This window comes from Adiantum capillus-veneris, chromosome 6 (assembly GCF_014529385.1).
Source record: "Adiantum capillus-veneris isolate H3 chromosome 6, ASM1452938v2, whole genome shotgun sequence".
NCBI lineage: Eukaryota > Viridiplantae > Streptophyta > Polypodiopsida > Polypodiales > Pteridaceae > Adiantum > Adiantum capillus-veneris.
In genome coordinates this window covers 159,485,510-159,491,509 of record NC_140936.1, presented here as the reverse complement: position 1 = coordinate 159,491,509, position 6,000 = coordinate 159,485,510, and positions in this window count along the sequence as shown.

Here is a 6,000-nt window from a genome sequence, read left to right as displayed (position 1 = left end):
ATTGTAAGGCAATTAGAGAGAGCAAGAGCTCAACTTGATGAAGGGTGTAAACAATATCTAGACATGTGAGGTGCATGAAGCATGAATGAGCAAAGAGGAATGTAAAAAAGGGACTCTAGTAGGCAAAAATGTCATTTTTACAAGGAGGGTCATTGTTCTGCAGACAAAGGACCTTCCCCATTGATAGAGGCACAAGTGACAAAACCACATCCTAATCGCCTGGAGTTCCAACTATGCCCCAATTGGATTCTACGACCATTAATTGCAGGACTGCCAAGCTAGCAAGGAGGCCATGAAAGGTATCATCTCAGTGCATCATGTATGCTATGTCACACAAGGGTGGATGAAAAATGAAAAAATATTTGAGAGTTAGGAAACCACAACACACCACCTAGAAAGAATTCAACAAACATCCCATTCAAAGTTTAAAATTTGTGTGTTTGCATAGAGGTTGGGATGCGTGAGAGGGTAAAGCATGATAGTTTTGCATAGAGGTAGACACTGCTGCAAGCCAATCTTGTTTGCGATGTCAACTACACACATGTCCATGCAGACTTGTGTGATAGAGTCCTAAGCAAACAATAAGCCCCTTTCTCAATGTGCACTTGACCGGTGGATAAATGGAAAACCTAGTCTTTGAGGGAGGGAATGGGTTAATGGGTTGTATAACATAGGTAGTTTCCAACTCTATAGAGAACCAACTATGCAAAACCTGCAATTACGCATCATATACTGCTTTTTCCTAAGTGAACTCTGTAGTAGTATACATGGATAGAATCCAGAGAGCTACTAGCAAGGCCATTATTAGTGCCACCCTTGCACTGCGTAATACTGATGCGGCCTTTGCTTGCTTGAGAAGCTCATTTGGGTGCTATCAAAGGGAAAGTGAAAGCAAGGTAAACATATATAAAATCTTTGGATTGAGTTTTTAATATATAATTTTTGGCCGTTATCTGAATAGATCAAGGGTGAAAATCAGATAAGCTTAACTCAAGTACCAAGGAATGCTCATGTGAATTGAATCTTGAAACTTGGAATGAACATCAAGATGTACATATAAATGAAGTAGCAAATGTATTGCATAAGTGTGTAAGCTATTTGTACTTTATAACTTGGTGGTGCTTGCATCAATTATTGGAAAAGGACGTGATGGTTGCAGACAACAACCCTATTGGCACGTTATTTTGGATTGAGAGCAAGAGTCATTCTAGTTTTAGGCTACAAGGATCCTCAAGGACATCAAATTTGATGCTACATGGTATGTTTCTTCTTTATGATAGCCACGGTCTAGTGCCTTAGTCTACTAATTTGTGTATAAAAAGTGTTTTAATTGTGCAAGGCAAACACAACTATATGCATTTCGCATGACATTGTTGGAAGCCATTAGCAACCATTTTGTGATGGTGAGTATTATTTGGGCAGTTGGTTGACATGCCAAAGTTTGGTATATCAGGTAACGCCCTCATACTCTCATTCAAAAAACACACATCTATACATGCTTTATGTAATTATACGAATGAAGTTGGGATGCTCGTTGGCCATGTCTCTTTGAGCTGTGTGCAAATATGGCTCAAAATGCAAGTAAATGTAGGTAGAGGACACGAAATTTATTGAAAGACATTATGGTCAATAAAACTCTTGGTTTTTGATCATATGGATGAATACCATGGCTTCATACCTTCTTCTTCCTTTAAGAGGAAATTCGAGGTTTGAACATTAGGATTTTACCTTGTAAATGTGTTTGCACAAAGTGCAATGAATCTTTTTGTGTAGATTCTTTGATATTGTACCCAGCCAGCTGCTTTTATTTAGGGCAAGGAAAATCCTCAAAATTGTGGCCAACAATTTTATTTATTTTTCCTTCTTGGAGGGTGCTTTATCAATGACGAAGACCTTGGCTTTGTTGAACTAGGTACATGGTTGTTGTGCTCACATTGGTGTCTGTGTTTCTTTTGTATGTAAGTAGTTCTTGCAACATATCAATAATTAGTTTCCTACATCTGTTAAGTGAATTACAAGGCTTGATTTTACATGTCTTGTTTTTTTAAGTTCATATTATGTAAAGAAACAATCATGGATTCTCTATGGTGTGTTTATATGATTACTTTTATATATAGATGCAGGGTTGCAAGAGTGCAAGGACGAGTAGGGAGGAGTGCGTGTAATGTTGAGCAAATTAGCAATGTCAAGCTGGATACAACGTACTTACATAGGTGGAGTTGCAATCATTACTTAGGGAAAGACCATAACAAATGGCAACGAAGGCAAGGGTAACCCCTTGGGTTTGATTCTCGAGCAGCATGTGAAATTTGCAACTTACTTTGTGGGATCATGTATGCAATGGGGAGATTTCTTGTGGATATGTATTATTGCCTATGGGAGTCATGTTGTGGCAGATTTATAGACTTCTAGTGTATGACGACTATTTTTACAAGGCTAAAAGCTTTATAAGTTGATTGTGTACCGAGCACAATACATCTCGCCATAGTTTTGTGTAGGTGTGTAGGGGTTTATGTTACTTGTGAGTCATGTCTCTAGCTTTCTATGGATTATTCCAAGTGCTATGGCTTAATTGATTATTTGAGATTTTGGGTATTTTCACAGGTTGCAAAACAAGGACTTTCACCAAGAAGTAGGGCTATTGAGGTAAGTTTGGGAGACATGCTGAATAAGACTAGGAGGACTAATACTTTTTTTTTTTGAAGTTATTAGATGAAATTTTATATCTTCGAGTTGCTAGATTTATTGCTAGTTTCATAACACATCTCAAACTAGCAATTGAGCTTTGCCTCTCTTGATTCATCTAGAGATTATCTTATCATATTTCTATACAAATTACTATATTGTAAGAAGATTGCTACTTGAAGCATCTAGGAGTATTCTCACGCTTACTAATTTGCACTTTTGCTAGATTTGTGCTTTGAAACTACTAAGATATCTCGCAATTATATATATTTTTGCCATATGGTAAGCCATCCAAAGCACTAGAATACTTGAGATTATTTTTGCCCCCCCCCCCCCACAAGGTCATGCACAACCCTGCCATGCCACATGGGGCACAGTGGGCCACTCACACCCTTCTTCTAGTCCCCTCGTGACCCTGTTTTGATGAAATTTTACCCGATGGTCACCCCCAACCACCCAAAATACGTTATCGCAATTGAAACTTAAGTTAGATAACTTGAGATGTACAATTAAAAATAAAACACAAATTAAGCAAAAAATTGTACAATTGCACCAAATGGTAGAATGGAGTCATTGATATTATATGAAAATATTACATTTTTCAAAAGAGAGGTTACATTGAGATGTTCTAATTTTTATGTAGGCAATCTTCATTTCATAAACTCATGGAAAGATCTAAATTGGTGTTTTTTAAAGTCATTTTTTTGCATGCACCATACAAGAAATTCCATCTTGAAATAGTTGCACCGAAATATCCTTTAAGACATCCTATAGGACCAATAGGGTAGCATGCTATATCCTCATTACTAAATCAATGTATTCTTTTATAATCTCCCTTAAAGCCCTTGTTCTCGGTCTCTATCTCCATTTTTTTTGTTGTTTGCCATGGTGGTGGAGCTAGCTATCGGGCCCATTGAGGAGGATCATTTTTGTGTTGTTGGTAGTAGTGGTGGAGCTAGTTGTCGGACCCATTGAGCAGAGTCATTTTTGTGCTTTTTTATCTGCTCCTCCTGGACCTGTTGCTCTATAGGTATCGGCTTTTATTTCTTCTTCCTTGTACATTTTTTAGCACGTAGTGAAAGCTTCAAAGCCTTAGAACTCCCAACTACACCATGTTGGGAAATTTGAGCTTTGTCTTTTGCCGCCTTCTTCTTGGCCTTAGCCCTTGCTTGTAGATTTGCAAGGTGTGCTCTCTTGACCTCTTCCCATTCCCACTCCTCTTGCTCTCTCTACCTTCTCTCCACCTCTTGATTCTTTTGTGCTTCTCTCTCTGTCTCCTCTATCTTTTCTTTCTCCTCGGCTCCTTTGATTTGCTTGGCCTCCCATACTTCTGATTTTGGGTCACCTAGTATTACTTTTTGAACCCTTTGCTTGATGTGAGGGCCAAACATTCACGATGTAGTCTCCATGTTTGCTTGGGCTGTAGGTTGTGAGATGACAAGCGATATTTTCTCATTAAGTAGAGGGCCTCCATATTCTTCTTTAGTTTCCTATTCCACTCTTCCTTTCATTTTTAGAGTAGATAGTGGTGGGGATCCGACAGAGGTATGTGAATGGCATTATTTTACGATGGCAGATCATAAAAAATCTACCGCATGGTTATTTGATCCTCCCTATTTGATGGTTGGGAAGGCTATGGGGCTTCAGGAGTGGATTGTGGTGGTTGGTTCTCCAATTGTAATTGAGGTTGTGGATTTGATGTGATGGATTCTATATGAACTGATGACTACGGATTTACTGTGGTATGAGTGGTGGTGGTGCCATTGGTGTGCATATTGGTTTGGGTTTTCACGTCATCCATGTGGTGTGAGATATAGTTGTGTGCTCATGCATGCTTGAGAGCATCTCTTGAATTGTGCAAATGAGAAATGAACTTCAAGTTACGAGTTTTGAATTATATAGTACTTAGAATTTTTAAAAATTTAAAGATCCTTTATAAAATTGTAAGGTGTGAGATTTTTCCTAAAGTGTGAGTCAAGGAGAGAAGAGAAGGAATTATCCCACATGAGTGGTGCAAGGTTGTAGAGCTACTTAAAGCTCATTTCATTTCATGAATAAACAGAAGTCTATTTTGCATTAAATCTCTCTTGTTTATGATGAGCTTGTGATGGCTTCGTAAATACTCAAGATCGTGTTTATGAGTCCAAGTTAATTGATCTTGGAACCTAATTCACTTGAGTGATAATCTAGCCAACACACACTCACTTGTGTGCACGATGTTTCTCTTTCATCCACCCTAGCTAGCATGATCCCAATCCCATCAAGTGGTATCAGAGCACCAGGGTATGCTAGTTAGATTCATTGATATGCTTTTTGTGTTAGTGATTAGTGTTTTGTTATACCATTCATAATAGTATTCACACTAATCTTATTTTTCATTAGCTCAATAATCCCAATCCCTAATTGTCACTTGAGCAAGAGCATGCTCCACTATCCTTTGGCGATAAGGTAAAGGGGAACTCGTTGGTTGTGGGTGCAATTTTTCAATTAGTGTGCATTTCGTGCTCATTTTTTAGCCTATTTTGTGCTATTATAATTCTCATAATAATCGTCATCACTTTGTGCAACTAGTGTGTGTGCGCCCCCCCCTGTCTTGAGAGCAATCCGTTGATTGCCCACTTGCTCTAATCGGGTTCCTTACAAGCATTTAGTTGTCCCATTAAATTTGCAAATTGAAGTTTTTGTTTTTTTTTTTTGGGAATCCCCTGCAGATTGAAGTTCTCAAAGCTCTATGTGTATGTGTGGCTTTTGAGCCTTCAATGCCCACCTAACAACAAGGAGAGTTTTTTGGGGCTGTGCCATCAAAGCACGTGGGTGGGAACCCTCCAATGTAGGAGGCAAACCTACAAAAAGGGTGGGCGGTTACACACAAACTCACTTCAAGTCAAGGGGCCAAGTCATTGATGTCGTTTGCAGTTGCAACCACCCTTGCTTCACAATAGAGAGTATTGAGAGCGATTGTGGTGAAAAAAACTGGCCTTTTTTCTTCCCTATCACACTCTTTATCAAGAACTCGTTGTGGTTTCACCCATTGACGCCATCATCCTGCCTTCACCACACGCTGCCAAGGAATTTTTGACTCAACTCTTGACGCCCCCGCTCGTCCTCATTTTTCCAGGCTGGCGCTCAACCTCAGCTGAATCAGCTTGTTGTGTTGCCCACCTGTCACCTACCGCATGAACCTGTCATGACATCATCAACAACGGCTACAACTCGTCACCCTCAACATCCTCTCCATCCGCTACATTGCTCCCAGCCTCAGCCCCCGACCTCAGCCCCAACTACCCACCAATTGCAAAAAATTGTGCTTTGATT